General features: G+C 33.5%; 1 long non-coding RNA gene across 1 annotated transcript in view; it reads right to left on the bottom strand.

Annotated features, from left to right (window-relative positions):
• Positions 1–834: 834 nt before the first annotated feature.
• The window catches only part of LOC117341634, a 41,069-nt gene continuing 18,271 nt past the window's right edge, over positions 835–23,632 (bottom strand). The window contains exons 2-4 of the long non-coding RNA XR_004535682.1: positions 20,662–20,737; positions 2,160–2,241; positions 835–1,672 (exon numbers count right to left, since the gene is read on the bottom strand). This is a non-coding gene — a long non-coding RNA (uncharacterized LOC117341634). The remainder of the gene's footprint in view (positions 1,673–2,159; positions 2,242–20,661; positions 20,738–23,632) is intronic.

Raw genomic sequence — 23,632 nt, 5'->3', positions numbered from 1 at the left:
TCAAGAAAGTCTACTAAGAAATACTTTTGTTTTAATGTTGATACAATGTATTGTCAGTACGTAAATAATGAACTACATATATTAGAGAAAAGGGATTGATATCCGTTTATGTTCTCTAACGAAGCAGAAAGCGTAGATAGGTACAAATTGAAATATGATAAAATATCTATATTATATATCCTCCATGACAATGCAGTTTTGTAATTGTATTAAATGCTGTAGATAATTATAATGGGATGGAGCGAGCGTACAGCCGGCTAGACAATCAGGGTCGTTCTACCGTCAGATAAACCTCTATGTACAGGTGTCGATAAATCAATAGAAAATCGTCGAATTACTCATTATTTACTCAGAGAAACACCGGATATTGATTCCGAATGTATGTCGTACCCTGCATGAACAGTCGTACACTAATCGACCAGACCGTTATACCCGATACAGACTAAGGGGTCGAAATATTGTTACAGGCTTACAACGTGAAATAGGTATATTATAATCAATTGGATTTTTACATACAGTAGACAAACAGTCGTCCGTTACTTATTAATTGTGGATATGATGTATCAACTTTTGGTCTTGTTTTTTTTTTTAAACAAAGAACATCGTCATAAAGACAACAAAAGGACTACAACATTTAAGGACTTATGGATTAATGACTCGATCGCCTTTGTTTTGTAAGAAATAAAATAATATTTGAGTTTATAAGTTTATACGTTGAGAATGAATGAAAAACTTCGAAGAATTTTTTTACGTATAACCAAATTACAATATATTAACACAAAAAGTAAACATTGTAGATCAAACATAAACAGAGACATAAAGAATTGACAAAAATACTGATTATTGATAAAGTGTTAAACACAGGGTAAAGAAAATCAATTTCAACAGGAAATATTTATAAAATAATTGTGTTAAATAAGAACAAAACTTTAATGTCGATTTGAACACTTTTAGTTTTAACACCAAGAAGCTTTAAAGATAAACAAGATTTTAAGGGTTAACAGCAAAACTACGACGAGTAAAAACATTGAATTCAATGTTAATATAAATATCGAAAAAAGGCAAAACAAAAAAACAAAAACAAAAAACAAAAAAGCAAAAAAATAAAAAACAAACAAAAAAACCCCAGAAATATTATGTACAAAGCAATGTTCAGCAGGACAACGACACTGCGGTATTTAAACACTGGACATAAAGGTCGATCAGGCAATAAAAGAAAATGGAGAGGTGTTTAACTAGGCACGAGATCTTAGACTCTCTGATCGCAAAATAAAAACAAATTGGCGAGATACACGTATAGGACATAGATAATACAAAATATATTCATTTTCAACTTATTAGATCAATAATAAATCAATTGTTATTGTTCTTTAAGACGGTTGTAAAAAATATTTTTGTTGACTGTAAATGTATGTGAAGACAGTAAGTACTATTTTGTAGAATGACTGATGAATTATGTAAGAGTGGGTCACTGTGTCCTTTAATGTTTGTATACTATGTTATCAAATAAGTTGTAAAACTGACGGAATAAAGTTAAATTGAATTGAACTTATAAACTACCTTATCGGAAAACAACAAAGATGTTGAGGGAGGCGTCTAAAAAGGCAGAAATTTTAGACTCCCTAGTCAGAAAAATAAAGTAGAAATTAAGGAGGTACATCGATAGGACTCCCTGAAAGGAAAACAAAACATGAATCAGGGAGGTACACACAGAATATGTATTGACAACATTATTAGGACACAAAATAGACATTGGGGTTGTTATTAAAATGACCTCCTAATCTGTATACAAAACAACACATATAAATAGGACAGATATAGTATATGCTCTGTCTGTCTAATGATAGGAAGGAAATTTAGTGTCGCTTCCAAACTAAATAAAAGAAACATGCAATGTAGCAAACAAGTGCAACTATTTAATCTAAAAATCTATAAAAAAAAAATATATGGATAGATAAATAAATATGAAGCTTGGCACCAAAGCGATCCAATTCGTTTTCAATGAATACATGCAGGTATCAGATATCCAGTTCATGTAAAAATTAAATAAAAATGTTCCAATGTTTTGCGTGAGAGAGAAATATAAGGATACTCTGAAGGCAGGGCATGACCATTACAATGAACAATGGCATGATGGAAATCCTGCTATATGATCTCACCTGTCGTTAGGGCCAATTTCTCATTCAGAAATCCACATTTTCACACGGTCCCACCTGCTTCATCCCTGGCGACGAAATCTACCTGCAGAAAAAAAAAATTACTTACATTACCTGTTGATGAACGTACTTTAATTTATAAACAAGATGATGAATCAATTCAAATTTATTTCGAATCTAAATCCCATTTGTGTGACAGAGTTAATGGGAGAAAGCATGCAATTGTAAAGCAGAAAAAGTTCTCATTGGCTTTTTTAATATTTTCGAAACCGGGAAAATCCTAATCGGTTGCTTAATGATATATACAATTTAGAGGTGGTGAAAATATGCCTTAAACCATTTTAAACAAGCGGGGGTCATAGTTTATTCTAGATGACAGAACGCGAACAAGAGAAGGTATTCAATCTTTCCCAATGTCATTATTCTGTGACACACGGGGTAGTATGGCCAATGATCTCCACGGTTAGCTGACCAAAAACAAAGACTTGTAAGAAAAACAGATATACGTGATATGGTGGGGCCCGGTAAGAGAGACGAGTAGAGGTATATTTTAGGTCGCAATAACACATATCTGTCAGCCAGGTAGACAGTTCGGCCCCTCTCCCACGAGTTTACGGCATAACATGTGACAATTTAACGTCAGAATCTTTAAATGCCAGGATATTTTTTCAACCATAGATTTTTTTTACTGATTTTAGTTTTAAAGTACTTCGACAAGCTCAATGATCGGAGGGGTATTTAAACCTGTGGATAGGTGATATGAGTAAGATAACTAGGGGGATTTCTCGAATCCAAGCATGCAAAGTCTTCGTAGGAATATTCAAATGACCACAGAAATCGTATTAATTTGTATGTTCATGTTTATTGAAGACTGTGCTTAAACCTGTAAGAGATAATATTTGATAATGATTTTGGTGATTTTTTTCACTTTTATCTATTCTTTTCTTTTAAAAAAAATCTGTATACCAATAAGCTTGTTTCAAATTATATTATATTTGACATGCCTCATTTCACAAACAACTATATAGGTGTTAACCTGGTGAAAGTTCAGAGACTTAAGTTCATTTTTTGCAGTAGGTTGACTCACAAAGACAACCGAAAATATTATTGTTGGTAAATGGTAATTTATTACTGACGGATACTGGCGAGTTCATAAATTTTCAAAATTCACATGAAAAAAATGCTTGATATTTTAAAAGTCCACAGTATATTTACATACTATAATGTGTAGCAACAAAGATATATATAAATCTGTGTCATTATGACGTCGTTATTGAACTGTTTTATATATGACATCATAATTCATATCTATGTACACTATGTAATTCATCTGAAGAATAAATTTGAAATTTGAACGCGCTGTTTTTTTTTTTCTTTTTTTTTCTATTTTTGCTGGGCCCGGAAATTTCACAACAATTTTACTATAAACGTGTACACATAATATATACAAGCCAGAAAATCGCTCTATATATAAGTGTAATGGCTATGAGAGAGCACCATTTAGGATATGATGATATAACATAGAGCAGTGAGTCTACACCTATCTCTTCGTTTGTAATCCTACTGGTCCTACAATACACAAATTGTAGTGATAGCTACAATGTAAAACGGGTAAATGTCTTGTGTCAATTTTTCAGATATACTGATATAGCAGTAGGCGTAATCTGTTTGTCATCTTTTCCGTTCATATATGCATGTCATCATCGCCCTTTTTATTTATATATCATATTGTACCTAAAACTCCTTTGTTAAAATATTTCTGACAACTAAATATGTTTAATTGTGGGATGATAAAATGTATACAACTTGACTAATGGCCATAAGGTATTTCTATAATTAATAAGTGTATTGGCAACAATGAAATATACATTTAAAATTACAGTTACATTATTACACTTATATAGAACACATTACAATAGTTCATAAAATACTAACAAATGTAGATGTTTTAGAATACATTGTCATTCCATATGTATCCCTAACCCTCAAAATATCATTTGCTTTGTTTAACGGTACTGTGCAGTTAATTGTGGTATCAATTAATTGCTGATTAAATTGAATAGAGACAATGAGTAAGTCATTCTTACAGAAGCCATTGATAAAAATACCTTCGTCTCTCTACCATGTCAGAACTGTTAATAGAATATAAATTATTAAATACAGGATGCTAGCAATAGTAGAAATAAGTAACATTGTATTATGCCATGCGACTAAAAAATATAATGCAATAATATAATTGATAATAATATTGGTATTATTGTGACGCCGTGTAGCTGGATTAGGGGTTGATATTTACTGTAGAAAGCATGTCGAAGTAAGACGAACATAAGTCATACTGCTACATCACTGACTGTCGATTGGAGTATTAATGCATTACAAATATGTCTGCATTACTATTTTCAGTGTACGTAAGTCAATGTTTTCGGACTTGGATAACGAAGCAAACGGACATAAACACGTCCCTATTATCAATATATTCCGATCTGCACACTGATGAGAATTTGTTATTATTGTTTTTTAATTGATTCTAAATTGACAACAGTGAGTTGTAATTCAAACAATAACATTCCATTACATTTTGTTGAAAGTAATGATAAGATGTTAATACTTAAGTAGTTACATTCAACTTCTGAAGTTAAACAGTATGTTTATTCCAAAACTGACATCTGTTTAAGTTCAAAATAACATAATGACAAAATGCACTTCGCATCCACATGCAGAATTCGCTGGACTACACTTTGTAGCCCCAAGAATTCGCTTGACTACACTTTGTAGCCCCCAGAATTAAAGTAAATTCAACTTTGGTCCGATCACACGTGGTTTAACATATATCTTATCTTCCTAATCGATATCTAATTAGTGGTTGATAAATTTATAAGATAAATTAAATTACTCGTGCATATGAAAATGCTGTATACTTGACTTCAAGTAGAGTGAGCAAGTCGGGTATCAACGAACGAGAAGATATTTCACGACGAGAAGAATTTCTTTTCGTACATAAATAGTTTATTCTTCACGCAAAAAAAAGTTCTTTGTATGTTTTTATATTTTTTCTTTGATATGTATATTTATACTTACGACCGACATAGGTCGAGTAGCGTCCGATCATTATAAAGTCATTTATCATTCTCATATTGGTGCATTATATTTAACGACATATCATATTTCGTATGAATAATAAAGTATGAAAATCATTGATGGTTTTTATTATTAATTAATATGTAATGTATTTATCATTAATTTATAATCATGTAATACAAGTGGTTAACTGTACACAGAAATGAGAGAATTTTCAAAAAATACTATCCCACCATAAACATTGCTATGGACACTATCCCACCATAAACATTGCCATGGACACTATCCCACCATAAACATTGCTATGGACACTATCCCACCATAAACATTGCTATGGACACTATCCCATCATAAACATCGCCATGGACACTATCCCACCATAAACATTGCTATGGACACTATCCCACCATAAACATTGCTATGGACACTATCCCACCATAAACACTGCTATGGACACTATCCCACTATAAACATTGCTATGGACACTATCCCACCATAAACATCGCTATGGACACTATCCCACAAAAAACATCGCTATGGACACTATCCTACCATAAACATTGCCATGGACACTATCCCACTATAAACATTGCCATGGACACTATCCCACTATAAACATTGCTATGGACACTATCCCACCATAAACGTTGCCATGGACACTATCCCACAATAAACATCGCTATGGACACTATCCCACTATAAACATTGCTATGGACACTATCCCGCCATAGATATTGCTATAGACTCTTTCCCACAATAAACATCGCTATGGACACTATCCCACTATAAACATTGCCATGGACACTATCCCACAATAAACATTGCTATGGACACTATCCCACTATAAACATCGCTATGGACACTATCCCACCATAAGCATTGCTATGGAAACTATCCAATCATAAACATTGCCATGGACATTATTCCGCCATAACATTGCCATGGACACTATCCCACCATAAACATTGCTATGGACACTATCCCACTATAAACATTGACATGAACACTTTCCCACAATAAACATCGCTATGGACACTTTCCCACCATAAACATTGCTATAGACACTTTTCCACAATAAACATCGCTATGGACACTTTCCCACCATAATTCTGGCAATGGATTATACCCAGATATAAACTTTGCTATGGACGGTACCTTACCCTACCAATTCTTGCTATGGACAGTTTTACAGCATAAGTGCTGCAAATGATTCAAACCACTATAATACTTACTATGGACGGTACCACAGCTAAAGCCTTGCAATGGACTGCACCCCACTATAGGCTTTGCTATGGACAGTACTCAAGCAGCCTAGCTGGGGATTGTATCCCAAGATAAACTTTACTATGGACTTTGCTTGTTGTGGACACATATCTAGCATAAGCCTTGCTCTGGACTCTACCCAGCATAAACTTTCCTATAAAATGTATCCCCATTTTAAAACTATGCTATGGAGTACGGACTGTACCCACGATAATTCAATTCTTCCTATAAGATTTTCTATGGCTGTAACAAGGAAAGCGCTTGGTATGGAATGAGCGATCAATTTGTCGAACGATCACTTTTATGTACACTATTTGTTTTAAAATCCATATTAAACGGTAGTCACACAATAAAATTTCTGATGCATTTCAGGGACATAAACAACCGCGTTACGTTTATTTTAATTTTATTTTCGTTTACAAGGATATAACATAATGATACACTAATGTATATAATTATTCAACAGCAAGCTGACAGCGCAGGTGTCGTCACAAGTTATATCGGTACATTATTGTCTTATTTCGACCTTATTCCGCCTTATCAATAGATCGATTTTCATTACTTTATTTGGGCTTTAATATTGCAATAAATCCGCACAAATTATCCTTTAAGTGTTTAATGCGTTAGACACATGCGGTCGCCATGTTGGAAATCAAAATCATCGGGAAGCTTGTTTCCGCCTACAAGTTTAAGAATTAAGAGGATGTCGACTGAATCCCGTCCCCTATCGTTAGACCTAACGCCATAATTACAGCTCTCTGGTCCTAACGATGTCAGAATCAATCTTTGTTTTATCATCTATTAATTATCGTCGTCGAGAGCGACATATGAAACCCGCAATTGATTCTCTTCTAGAAAAGCTGTCTCAATCACCCAATCAGACTCGTTCGGGCGGCCACAGTGGCTGGCGATGCCAGGATATGACGGAGATGAAGAAGCTAGAGAATTGCTGCTAATAACAAGACTATTGGACAGCACTGTTTCTTTGTAGTGATTGCTGTTGTATCATACACAGCCGATCACATGAAACAATTTGTAGACAATATGCATCATCACACAGACAAAATACCCTAAAGATTTAACCGGCAGAAATTAGGATATCTGCTAAAAGCTCCTACAGAACATATTACCTATATACATATATTCATGTTTAGGCGTAGTGTTTCAAATTATATGAATAATATTGTTTGATATTTATGAAAACTCAATGAAATGAACCAATAAGGAAATACACAACACACCTTTTTTATTTGCGATCTCAAATTTAAGAGTTAGAGAATGTAACATCAGGTGAAAACTATATCAATACATAATCACATGAGGATTTTAGTATGTCAATACGCTGCGAGATGTCTAGGTATGTCTGTTTCGGCAACTTCAAATGTGTCAGTATTTCTGCTATTTTAGTTTATTTCACTTTATACGTGAAGCAGTAAGACATCCGTAAAGGTTATAGGAGCAGCTTTCTCGCGTCTCAAAAGTGTTTTATATACCAGAATGTACACCTTAGTCGTGGTGTTTATATACCAGAATGTACACCTGAGTCGTGGTGTTTATATACCAGAATGTACACCTTAGTCGTGGTGTTTATATACCAGAATGTACACCTTAGTCGTGGTGTTTATATACCAGAATGTACACCTTAGTCGTGGTGTTTATATACCAGAATGTACACCTTAGTCGTGGTGTTTATATACCAGAATGTACACCTTAGTCGTGGTGTTTATATACCAGAATGTACACCTTAGTCGTGGTGTTTATATACCAGAATTTACACCTTAGTCGTGGTGTTTATATACCAGAATGTACACCTTAGTCGTGGTGTTTATATACCAGAATGTACACCTTAGTCGTGGTGTTTATATACCAGAATGTACACCTTAGTCGTGGTGTTTATATACCAGAATGTACACCTTAGTCGTGGTGTTTATATACCAGAATGTACACCTGAGTCGTGGTGTTTATATACCAGAATGTACACCTTAGTCGTGGTGTTCCTAACCTTGGCAGAGCGAGAAGAGACAACTCCTAGATTGATCCCGATTTAAATGGCGCCATCTCGACTGATCGTCTGCTAGGCTCGGATGGCGAGAAATCACGCGATGATCTTTAAGATATAACTCGGAGGAAAACGATAATCTAAGAAATCAGGTATACACATGGGAGGTACATTTCTCCAAGGCTTATCATTGGTATCGCGAACACCTGATGATATCTATTTTATAGCTTTGTAAAGGTGGAAAAAGCGCATTATATCTCAATGACAAACAAAATGAGGACAAAATTAATTTTGGATTGCTTTTTAACGCCCAGGTCCATTTTTGATAAACATAAAATATATCGTCTTATATTTCATCTTTAAGTATACAAACTTATACTACATATTTACATATCCTGATTAAATATAAATTAGTTTAATTTCAACGTTAAATTGCCACATGATTGTGTATATATATTTATGCAAAATCAACATAATGTGTCAAGTTTGTTAATTCACATAAACGTCAACTCTTTGTTACATCGCTCAAGCGTTCGACCATCATTTATCATGTTTTCACTTGCCAAATGGTCCTTAGCGCATTTCCCTTTGATTTATTTGTCCCTTGGTATTCGGTACGTTCAGTAGTTATAACTATATTCGTGATTCTTTGCCTAATTATGTCTCCAGCGTGACATTTTGTATTTTCTATAATTTCCTTTTCATATATCAGTGAATTATTTGTTTCTGCAAAACTATCCATAATTGTTGATTTGCATTTAATTCTTTTATTAGGACACATGTAACTTAACTGTTTATGGAATTGGTATTCTCTCACACCATCAGGAACACCCTCAAAGAATTAGACAAATTGTACCTCAGCATCCTGTTTTACAAGATGATTCTGATTAATATTCATTACATTTTATTTGTTTATGCATTAGGACCTGTTACCTTAACCTATCATGTTACTCTTTTATACCACTATATAGATAAAATGATAATAATCCCAATGAGGGATTTGAATTATTCGTTTATATAAAGTTCACTGTAGGGCTGATGGTTCTATTTATACATGTACAACCATTGTATTATCTGTCTCGTGTGTAAGTTTATAATGTATCTTATATTTGTTATTCAAATCGTATGACTGGAATTCCCCTAATGCCGGATTATATAGAACCGATATAGGTTTGACCCAGTTTGTATACTTCAATGGGTCAGCCATTGTACTATGTTTTACACACCGACTAAACCATGGATTTCACCCATTGTAGCTGTGGACACAATCCAGACGAACACAGGTCATAAACCCAATTGATTATGTTAAGAAATAATAGCACAGTATTTATCGTTCTTTGTAAGAGGAATAAATAGCAAGGATATCAATAACGTTTATGCTTTCATAGATACAATACATATTGATGATATGCCCCGTTTATGTATTCCTACACAGACATGTGCATGTTTGACGGTAAGTCAAGCGTAATCACTACCATTGTGTAAATTTGCTAGTGGCGCACAAGTATTAAGAATACTGTATCATTATTCTCCATAATTAATTTAGAAATGAAAACAGAATTCAGCTTGTTTATACAACACCTGGTTTATATAAGGGAGAAGGTATCCAGAACAACTTATAATGTATTGAATGAAATAGTTGCCTACAGAAAATAAATGTGTCACCGAAATATTTAGGGTCACAACAATATTTACAGTATGATCCTCCTGTATTGAATATAATCGCCACGTACAATATGTGACATGTCAAAAGCCACTGCAAGATTTAACGTCGTAATAATAGCATTTACAGTAAGATATTTACTGAAATCAGATAATGTTGATATGCCCAAACACACTGTAATATCGGGTGTAACAATTTACATATGGCGACACCAATATATTTGTTTAATAACCATCTATAATAATATTGTCAGTTGTTATTAGATTACAAACATCATTAATCTTTTATCAATTCAACTCCGTCTCATTTACACTGAATAAGTAGTTGAACACTCGTCAAATCACTTCATTGTGTTGTTAATATACCACTTGTTTGTTCGGTGTGGAGCCTTCTTTAACGCCATACAGATTACATACTCAAACTTGGATGTTGCATACATTTTCCATTTAAGAAAATCAGATATCGGTTTGAGTTTTTTATGGACAAATATAAAGTATTTGAGTCAGCGGCGCGTGAACTTGATTGGGTTATACGAACTAAGCATGTAACCCATTAAGACTCTCACGTTCGGAGATGAAAGTCAAGAGCAACACTGTAGTCATATAAGAAATGTATAAAGTGTTATCTAGAAATTCACTTGCACTTTGCTAATGCACTTTTCACTGTATATACTATATATAGTATAAACACACATATATATATGTGTGTGTATGTATAGATAATATAGTGTTTGTTTATATGTTAGAACGAGAAACCAACGAACTGTCAATAAATAAACTATGAATAATTTAATATCATAACATTTCACATCAAACAGGATGGGGCCGTGATATGGGTAAAGTTAATATTATAGACAGTCAAAAAATTATCCTGTATGTTATATAGTATTTACAGTCTAAACATCATTGTCTGTCTACAACATCATAGTCCCATCATGTCTCCACATAACTTATATATATTTATATTTTCTTTTCTCTCATTCATTCTTTATATCAAATACTTGCTTTTTTCACTCCTTTTCCACACGTTTGCTTTAATACAATTTAACTCTGTGATTACCAATGGTATACTCTCTCCTATATATATATATATACAATAATTTTCGTAATTATTCTGCTTTCTTTGTTTCAATAACTACCATTATGAATCATCAAACTCTTATGTTTAAGTATATATACCATCACGGTTTACTGTATCAGTATATATACCATCAAGGTTTACTGTATAAGTATATATACCATCAAGGTTTACTGTTTAAGTATATATACCATCACGGTTTACTGTATAAGTATATATACCATCACGGTTTACTGTATAAGTATATATACCATCAAGGTTTACTGTATCAGTATATATACCATCACGGTTTACTGTATTAAGTATATATACCATCAAGGTTTACTGTATAAGTATATATACTATCAAGGTTTACTGTATAAGTATATATACCATCAAGGTTTACTGTATAAGTATACATACCATCAAGGTTTACTGTATAAATATATATATACCATCAAGGTTTACTGTATTAAGTATATATACCATCAAGGTCTACTGTATAAGTATATATAACATCAAGGTTTACTGTATAAGTATATATACCATCAAGGTTTACTGTATAAGTATATATACCATCAAGGTTTACTGTATAAGTATACATACCATCAAGGTTTACTATATAAGTATATATACCATCAAGGTTTACTGTATAAGTATATATACCATCAAGGTTTACTGTATATGTATACATACCATCATGGTTTACTATATAAGTATACATACCATCAAGGTTTACTGTATAAGTATATATACCATCAAGGTTTACTGTATAAGTATATATACCATCAAGGTTTACTGTATAAGTATATATACCATCAAGGTTTACTGTATAAGTATATATAACATCAAGGTTTACTGTATAAGTATATATACCATCAAGGTTTACTGTATAAGTATATATACCATCAAGGTCTACTGTATAAGTATATATACCATCAGGGTTTACTGTATAAGTATATATACCATCAAGGTTTACTGTATAAGTATATATACCATCAAGGTTTACTGTATAAGTATATATACCATCAAGGTCTACTGTATAAGTATATATACCATCAAGGTTTACTGTATAAGTATACATACCATCAAGGTTTACTGTATAAATATATATATACCATCAAGGTTTACTGTATTAAGTATATATACCATCAAGGTTTACTGTATAAGTATATATACCATCAAGGTTTACTGTATAAGTATATATACCATCAAGGTTTACTGTATAAGTATATATATCATCAAGGTCTACTGTATAAGTATATATACCATCAAGGTTTACTGTATAAGTATATATACCATCAAGGTTTACTGTATAAGTATATATAACATCAAGGTCTACTGTATAAGTATATATACCATCAAGGTTTACTGTATAAGTATATATACCATCAAGGTCTACTGTATAAGTATATATACCATCAAGGTTTACTGTATAAGTATATATACCATCAAGGTTTACTGTATAAGTATATATAACATCAAGGTCTACTGTATAAGTATATATACCATCAAGGTTTACTGTATAAGTATATATACCATCAAGGTTTACTGTTTCAGTATATATACCATCAAGGTTTACTGTATAAGTATATATACCATCAAGGTTTACTGTATAAGTATATATACCATCAAAGTTACTGTTTCAGTATATATACCATCAAGGTTTACTGTATAAGTATATATACCATCAAGGTTTAATGTATAAGTATATATACCACCAAGGTCTACTGTATAAGTATATATATCATCAAGGTTAACTGTGTAAGTATATATACCATCAAGGTTTACTGTATATGTATACATACCATCAAGGTTACTGTATAAGTATATATATCATCAAGGTTTACTGTATAAGTATATATATCATCAAGGTTTACTGTATAAGTATATATACCATCAAGGTTTACTGTATAAGTATATATATCATCAAGGTTTACTGTATAAGTATATATACCATCAAGGTTTACGGTATAAGTATATATACCATCAAGGTTTACTGTATAAGTATATATACCATTAAGGTCTACTGTATAAGTATATATACCATTAAGGTCTACTGTATAAGTATATATACCATCAAGGTTTACTGTATATGTATACATACCATCAAGGTTACTGTATAAGTATATATATCATCAAGGTTTACTGTATAAGTATATATACCATCAAGGTTTACTGTATAAGTATATATACCATCAAGGTTTACTATATAAGTATATATACCATCAAGGTTTACTATATAAGTATATATAACATCAAGGTTTACTGTATATGTATATATACCATCAAGGTTTACTGTATAAGTATATATACCATCAAGGTTTACTATATAAGTATATTTAACATCAAGGTTTACTGTATAAGTATATATACCATCAAGGTTTACTGTATATGTATATATACCATCAAGGTTTACTGTATAAGTATATTTAACATCAAGGTTTACTGTATAAGTATATATACCATCAAGGTTTACTGTATATGTATATATACCATCAAGGTTTACTATATAAGTATATTTAACATCAAGGTTTACTGTATAAGTATATATACCATCAAGGTTTACTGTATAAGTATATATACCATCAAGGTTTACTATATAAGTATATTTAACATCAAGGTCTACTGTATAAGTATATATAACATCAAGGTTTACTGTATATGTATATATACCATCAAGGTTTACTATATAAGTATATATACCATCAAGGTCTACTGTATAAGTATATATACCATCAAGGTTTACTGTATAAGTATATATACCATCAAGGTTTACTGTATAAGTATATATACCATCAAGGTCTACTGTATAAGTATATATACCATCAAGGTCTACCGTATATGTATATATACCATCAAGGTCTACTGTATAAGTATATATACCATCAAGGTTTACTGTATAAGTATATATACCATCAAGGTTTACTGTATAAGTATATATACCATCAAGGTTTACTGTATAAGTATATATACCATCAAGGTTTACTGTATATGTATATATACCATCAAGGTCTACTGTATAAGTATATATACCATCAAGGTTTACTGTATATGTATATATACCATCAAGGTCTACTGTATAAGTATATATACCATCAAGGTCTACTGTATAAGTATATATACCATCAAGGTTTACTGTATAAGTATATATACCATCAAGGTTTACTGTATAAGTATATATACCATCAAGGTCTACTGTATAAGTATATATACCATCAAGGTCTACTGTATATGTATATATACCATCAAGGTCTACTGTATAAGTATATATACCATCAAGGTTTACTGTATAAGTATATATACCATCAAGGTTTACTGTATAAGTATATATACCATCAAGGTCTACTGTATAAGTATATATACCATCAAGGTTTACTGTATATGTATATATACCATCAAGGTCTACTGTATAAGTATATATACCATCAAGGTCTACTGTATAAGTATATATACCATCAAGGTTTACTGTATAAGTATATATACCATCAAGGTTTACTGTATAAGTATATATACCATCAAGGTCTACTGTATAAGTATATATACCATCAAGGTTTACTATATAAGTATATATAACATCAAGGTTTACTGTATAAGTATATATACCATCAAGGTTTACTGTATAAGTATATATACCATCAAGGTCTACTGTATAAGTATATATACCATCAAGGTTTACTGTATAAGTATATATACCATCAAGGTTTACTGTATATGTATATATACCATCAAGGTTTACTGTATAAGTATATTTACATCAAAGTTTTATGTATATGTTTAATGAATCTTTATACTATTTACTATATATAAGTATATATACCATGAACGTTTACTTTTATGAATCATTATACTATTTACTATATATAAGTATATATACCATGAACGTTTACTTTTGATGAATCATTATACCGTGTCATATTTGTATCGGCCATTCCTCTCATTCATTCATCCGTAACTTAGTATAGATAATGACAAATGTGTGATTACTCTTGTAACTGGCTATTGATATTACATTGAACTCGTTTTCTCTTATATATTCCACATGTTTGATTTCCATTTTCATTTAGACAAAAACCTGTTGGTAGTACATTAGTATTCGTATGTCTTATTTTCGTATGACACGTACTAATGATCTACCATAGGATAACGAAACTTGTAATTGTTCGCTGTTGTACTGGTTAATTTGATATTCTTTAGGCCTGATAAATAATGCACGGCATGAAACCTGAAATGTGGAGGACCTTTTTTATGTTACATTAAAAATGTATGTCCAAATGAATTATTTCACGCGTGATAAAATATCAGAGCGTTTCCGAGATTAAGCTAAAACAGTGCGGAATTATCCTACCATACTTACCGGGTAGAGTTGTCAAGCAACACTAGACGTTATACATTTTTGAAACACAGAACCAGATATTACTATATCTATACGGTTGCACTTTACACTGAACCGAAAGAGTACTCACTGCCCTCTTCTAATTACACGGCATAATCTCATAAACAAATTACATATAACTTGATATTAATTTGATTTTTATCAAAATTATCTCAATAATGCTTATTATCTCACTTGCTGACATTGTATCGTGTTATATTGTTTGTTCTACATTTACGGAATGAGCGAACTGTATCTTGTCACCAGTAACCACCGAACTAGGTTCGCTGACATGAACTGTCAGTATCTTCACATGCACTGTATAAGTCTCCATACAATCACTCAGATACGATGCTGCTGAAACTGACATCAGCAGAGAAACGAACACCGAAATCGATTACCCGGTCTCAATCTGGCCCCAATTGTTGCATAATTACAGCAATTACGAGTCTGAATACGGGCAGGTCGAGCATCCACATACCTCCGACAAATTGTTTCCGATTCAAGCCATCGTTACTGGATTAACGACACAGCTTCATATAGTATTAACTTATTGCGGTAATATTTTGGGTGTTGACATCAATTAATATACATGGTAGTAGAATCTTACTTAGCGAACTCTGTAATGGGATATCAGTTACTGTAAATCACGTAGATTTCGCGAGTACTGAATTTCGCGAACTTTCTTCTTTTAACATATTCGCGAATACATGATTTCGTGATCATGGACTCCACAAGACTCCTATATAGGTAACCGATAGCTTGGTATGTAAATGTGTTATTATCGTACAAATAATCGCCAAGGATTTGAATTCGCGATCGACTCTTCTCGGGTATTAACGCGAAAAACACGTGATATATAAATGATTAACAGTATTTTTATCATGAAATGTAAAATCATTGGACAATAAGCTTGATAATGAAATTTAGGGTTTAATATTATATTCATTAAATTACAACTAAATGCAGATATTTCCAGAGATTTTATTTATTTATTGATACTATCTTTATTGCCTTGTTTACACTTTAAACTGATTGATTGGATCACGTATATGATTAATATTGCCATATTACTTTTCTTAAAATATAAATGAATAAATTATATAATCAGGTACCCGATCGAATTATGGAGGAATTAGAAGTTATATCTTTTACAAAGAAAATGAAATCGTGAGGGATGTTTTAAAATGGTATTATGATGATAACTTTAACAGATAGATGTAAACGATTTGGGTATGATATATGTATAACCATTAATAACTACAGAGCGAACGTCTGTTACATTGTTATTGCTTCAATTGTACAAAACAATGAATAGCGAATCCATCCTCCATTGGCTACGTGATGATTATCTCCCTTACCTTCAGTGAAGGTGTGTGTATATATCAACTCCGGTTAATATTACAAACTTTGGGTTAATAAACGCTACTGACATCAGTTAAAGACAATAATTGTATAGTGAAACGGTTAGCAGTCTCCGCTATCACAGTTAAAATGTATATTATCATTGTAGTGACATTCATGTTTAAGCCACGAATATGTAGTACGCGGTCAGTCAATTAATGGAATATTTTCTTTAAAATGTTGAAAATAAATAATGTATCAAATGATTTCAATTTTTATATAGAATTATGTGTTCAAAAATAATAATGACGTATTTCATTCAGCTCACAGACGTTATCTGGTACTGTTTTACTGTGGCTCATTGTGTAATCTTCTATTCCGACCTAATTTACATACACATATCCATTGTTATGTACCTAGCCGGAAATGATCCGGATGCTTTCTTCAAATTAAATTGCATCCCATTACATCACATTGTGTGCTCTCACGATGACGTCAAAAAACAATTAATGACAAATATCATTAATGAATCACTTCTGTACGTTTCCACTGAGAAGCGATCACGTGATGTAGATGTGCGCATGTCTGATATATCATGCTGTAATGTCGATGTATTCTAGAGAATTTGAGAGTCCGTACAGATAAACTGTAACTAGAAAGCGTATAACGACTTATACTGCCTAACAAAGTTATATAAGATACAAGTTGGCTGTGTGTTTTATATAAACATTCTATGATACTATTAAGTGATGTTTTTGTTCATAGAGTCTAAACAATTGCCCATGATCATGTGGCCCCATGTTTAATGACGTCAGAAATGCATTACTGGTGACGTAAACATATCTGACGTCACAGTTTTGTGTGAGCAGTGCAGTAGGTATCGCTATGTCTATGGCTGGATTATCTACCCTTGAACCATTTCCCCCCTAGGCTGTCTTTCAGACATTTTGGTCGGCCTTGACTTCAGGTAATTCAACTGTTGTTCTTGGAAACATGAACAAAGTGGACAGAAACGCAGTCATATAACCGGTATCTGTCTGCTTAATTACAATAACAGACGCATAATGTTTAAAACAAACACAAGCTCGATTTTAACGATCAATTAGTATACAAGTATACTTACCAGTATTTATAAGTAGGTGTCAATCGGTGTATGTCTGTCTGTACGTACGTATGTACACATATTTATAGTATGTGTCAATTAATGTCTGTCTGTCGGTACGTACGTACGTATTTACACATATTTATAACATGTGTCAATTGGTGTGTGTCTGTCTGTACGGACGTATGTGTACATATTTATAGTATGTGTCAATTGGTGTATGTCTGTCTGTCTGTTCGTACGTATGTACACATATTTATAGTATGTGTCAATTAATGTCTGTCTGTACTTACATGTGTGTCAATGTGTACACATATTTATAGTATTTGCCAATTGGTGTATGTCTGTCTGTACGTACGTACGTATGTGTACATATTTATAGCATGTGTCAATTGGTGTATGTCTGTCTGTACGTACGTATGTACACATATTTATAGCATGTGTCAATTGGTGTATGTCTGTCTGTACGTACGTACGTATGTGTACATATTTATAGTATGTGTCAATCGGTGTATGTCTGTCTGTACGTACGTACACATAATCTGCCTATAACGTGATACCATCTGTAGTTACAAAAGACCTATCTACTTAACAGGTACTCGTTTATGTTATTAAAACTGGATGTTTACCTATCTCAAACTTTATCCTCAATTCTTTTCTCCGATCGACAAACATGCCATCGTGAGAACTATTTAAATGATACGTCTAAATAATGATAATATTTAAATCGTTTTACATCGCTGTTCGATATTTACTTACGGAAATAAGCTGAATTAAATTGAACTTAGTATGTTTCTGATTATGACAGTGCTGTAAAGGAAGGAAACACAATCAAACGTCTTTCTACCAGTGAGTAAGATATTATTTTCTATTTCTATTTTTTTTTTTATATTTTGCATAGGCTAGTTTAAAAATAGACATTCAAATCAGTCTGACAGACAAGTAAAATGTGTACAGAAATCCTGTTGATACGGTTCACGACTGAGTGATTCATGAAGCTGAAGTCATCCGTGACAATAATAACACGAGTATATACATTTTTAAACACATCGACGGTCGACGAGTCTCGGATGAGGTTTTAAAATCGATCTGCGAAAGTCACAACGTGAAACAAAAAATCTCGTTTACATTATCAGATACAACTCCGGCACTCGGTCTGCGGTTATGGTAGCGTGAAGTGTCTTTTTAATTTCAATAAATATTAAATGGTTACATCTGAAGCGTGTAAATCATACATTTTAATTTAACGCTTACATTATGTCACATTTCACGTCAACAAAACTGTCGCTTTTTATTTAGAAATGGATTAATTTATTTATGATTATTCATACGCCATTTAAAATGAATCATGCCATTTCATAGTGTAATTTGAACGACTATGAACACATGGAATATTTGCACGTGCTTTACCTGTATTTCTTTGGTGTTGCTTCAGGGAAGGCGCAAAGGTGAGCGCCGAACCGACAGTGTTTCGGGGGAATTCCCCAGATATCTGGGTAGCTACTCGACATACGACCGGCGCCCCTCATGCCATTAAACTCGTTTGTTTTAAATAATTAATAAGAATTGAGATCTGCGGAGGGATACCCCTCCGACTGTTTAATATCAGTTTATTTTTATCTCCCCGGGGGACGGGTACATACATGACACTATCAATTCCACACCCGTGATAAAACATATACCGAGTGATTAGGATGTATTAATTTTAGAAACCACGTGTGCACGTGAAAATTATACCCGTATCTAAGCGACGACAGGCTAACGGATTAAAATATAAGTGGGATTAAGTAGCCTTAGTAGCAAAGCACAGGGGTATAGTCACAGTTTATCTATCACAATAATAACATCAGTGAGTGAATTGGTATAACTCCCTAACAGTCCCTCACCGTCCAGACCACAGTACAGACATGGTGGAGGTGCTGCCTCACAAAGATGGGTCATTCGCTGGTTGTTTGATTGTTAGTTTTTCGTAATAACGTCAAATTATGACGGTTTCAACATCTGGTTCAACCAAACATCAGACAGAACTGAGATCTCAAATATTGGCATCTAGACAGAATGTCATCTTATAAATGTCGATACCGTCCAGAAAAAAAGACAAATTGTATAAAATCTCTCGAGACACGCGCCCACGGGAAACAGTTCTACTGAGTCAGCTGAACTAGACCAGGTGTTCCGGAGGGGTTATCGTCTTCTGTTTCATCAATTACCTTCACCAATAATTCTGGTCAAATCTGGGTAATGCCATGTTCTCAAAAAGAGAACCAGATTTGTGACAATGGAACCACTAGATGTATCCCCATAGTAACGTCGATACACTCGCTAATGACTACTTAGACAGTGATCATTTTCTGAATGCAATCAAACCATATAACACATTCTAAAACAAATGTATCAGTGAATTATGTTTCACGAAGGGAAATATAAAAAAACCCTTACCTATTATAACTAGCACAGCCAACGTATTGATGTGACCTGTAGCCTGTTAGTATTACTTGTGAGACATGTTAATGCCCTTGTTTACATGTTATTTTCCCCGCCACGAGTAGCATGTCAACAGTTCTTGTAAAGTACACTGCACGTGTAGGGATAGTGTCAGTTTACTTTGAAATATAAACAACTTACCATTTTCAGAGAAATGTTGATAAATCTCTTCGTCTGTCATCTACGAAAGTCAATGCTGAAGGATTTGTTTCTTCTCCTAAAACAAAAGAGGAAATCATCACTAACAGCCTACATATCATAACACAGGATCTATAACAGAGCATAACCACAAAAATAATATAATCATGCCAACAACTAACATATCACTAACGAGTTATGCCCCTGAAACAAAAGTTAAGGAAACCTTACCATAAGCAAAAGTTACATCTCACGAAGAAGTGGTCTCCCTTGAGACACAGGCAAATCCTAAAAATGTTACCATAGTAACATTTATTATATAAAGGGAGTCCTGATTCTAGAATACAAACGAGATACAGAATCCCTATGACCTATGACACATCACCAATCCTATCTTCTATCGAGTTCAGTTCTTTTTTTCAGACAGACACGAACGTTCTACGCGTCCAACACAGTGTAAACGAAAGGAAATAAAGTATTTTTTATATAAGAAGGCAGATGTCGTCGAAGTAGGTCACCCACGTGATGTTCTGTCCTCTAAACAAAGTAGTGACACCCAGACAAGATCGCCCAGCTCACCGCAATCATCTGGAGTAAAAACAAAATCGAAATTGTTTGACAAACATGGGGCCTGGCCAGGTACGATACTGTGTTTACAAAGGTCCGCCTGGAAGCACGCATCGGTTACTGGAAATATTTCCACTCCGAGTAAATATTAGAGGATGGTTTTTAATCAACCCTATTTCACAAAAAGCACGTGCCAGTATTTGTCATGTAACACCTATGCTCGGATTTTCAAACATTCTCGTTCAACAATACTGGCAGCAACACTTCCTCGCTAGATCATGTTCTTTAGGACGAGTATTTAACAGGTATCTGGGAACCTCGGGGCAATGTTACAGCGTAGATATCCTACCATACTAGATGTGTCATCTACCATGCGACTTATTTCTATGTTTGTGGATTTAAACATCAATAGTATGTATTATTTTATATATACACAAACTGAAATGATTATTGTTCTAGTGATGACAAGAAGAGTAGCGTAATGGTGACACCGGAAGTTAATAAACACAAGCATCTCCTCCATTTTTATAATGAAACCATCAAAAGACTATTATTTGTGCAATACTCAAAAAAACACTTTTAAACAAATGTTTCGAAAAGACAGTTATTTGCACTATTTAAAATTTCAGTTCAACGGTGCAGTTTTTTTAAGACTCCTATCGTAAGCCGAAGTAGTGCATCTTTTGAAAGGCACTAGCTAGTTTGTGTCTTCATTTATTATGCCCCCTTTCACAGAGTACTTCCCCTTTGTAAGGCCTCTGACGTCCGTTTGATAGAGTAATCGCCCTTTTTAAGGCCTCTGTCTACCTTTCCATGAAGTAGTCTCCATTTGGAAAGACACCTGACTTCCGTTTGACGGAGGAAATCCCCTTTGTAAGACCCCAAACTACCGTTTGACGAAGTAGTTTCCCATAGTGGGGCCCCTGTGTACCGTTTGACGGGGCCGATCGTTGTATCAAGTCGTCAGTGTGATTAAGGCCCCTCTATCATGACATGGTATGAAACTGCGTTAAAAGTAATACGGAACTGTACCTAACAACGCATTTCTCGGCGACTCTCGGAAGATAAACTCTGGCAAAATCTTACAACAAAATGAAAATATTACCAGCAAGATCAGCTACCTGACAGGTTTTTAAATATCTGATAAATGTATGGAATATTTCCTTTGGTCTAAGTGATACTGTTACACCCCCTGACCACCGCCACTACCTGTAATTTGTGTATTTGTTTCAACAGGTATTTTAGGCTTATGGATTAGCATGTCAATCCGTCCATTAAGGTGACGTGTTCAACTCTGCTAAGACGAAAACGGTCGAATCTAAACAAGTTGGATGTTTCTCTCAGATGAATATGGAATTGTAAATGATTAATAACATAACTAAATATTTTGTTGTTTCTGATATGTCTTCATTTGAAACTTTATCCCGATAAAACTTCAAGTGTGAAACTTTTCTCTAGAATGTGACACTATATTTATTTGTGTTATGTAGGTGTATACACGTGTAGGTGTATACACGTGGTGTATACACGTGTAGGTGTATACACGTGTATAAACAATGGGTTTGGTACATGTCTTAGGTTGTCCTTAATTAAAACAAATACCCCCAATATTTACAGAACTGAATCAACAGAAAATGGAAAAGTTCATGTCGATTGTCAACAGACTGTGGTGTACCATACAAAGTAATGTACAGTAGGCATGTCCAATTATTTCTGTTCCTACTAAATGACCGCCATTTTGCCCGTGTATCCATTTACAACCCGTCACGGTAAATTAAACCCTTGTGCTGTCATGCACAGTACTTCAGTCTTGTGCAATGAATTATTAATGTTTACAATGAAAGTGCTAGCGTATACCGTAATATTTCATAGCCAGCAAAACACAGCAGGTATCTCAATTCAATGACCGATTAAAATGCGTTCACAACTTTTTTTATATGAAACATTATTATTTTGATAATTTCTGAATGACGACGCTTTCACTTCCCTGTTCGACATAGGTTTCATTCTTGTGTCGAGCTAAGATTTGCTGAAGTTCCAATTAGGTATCCTTTTGAGGATATTATCACAGTTCCACATCGTGTCGGCTTGGGGATTTATTCATGAGGTCGAGTCACATATGAAGAGAATCCACTCAAGTGTCGTGTTGAAACTCCACTCGTGTCGAGTTAAGAATCCACTCACGTGTTGTGTTGAAACTCTACTCGTGTCGAGTTAAGAATCCACTCACGTGTCGTGTTGAAACTCCACTCGTGTCGAGTTAAGAATCCACTCACGTGTCGTGTTGAAACTCCACTCGTGTCGAGTTAAGAATCCACTCACGTGTCGTGTTGAAACTCCACTCGTGTCGAGTTAAGAATCCACTCACGTGTCGTGTTGAAACTCTACTCGTGTCGAGTTAAGAATC

The sequence above is a fragment of the Pecten maximus genome, chromosome 14, assembly GCF_902652985.1.
Source record: "Pecten maximus chromosome 14, xPecMax1.1, whole genome shotgun sequence".
In the NCBI taxonomy this organism is placed as follows: domain Eukaryota; kingdom Metazoa; phylum Mollusca; class Bivalvia; order Pectinida; family Pectinidae; genus Pecten; species Pecten maximus.
Note: the sequence above shows the minus strand (reverse complement) of the source record. Positions and strands in the feature narration are given on the sequence as shown.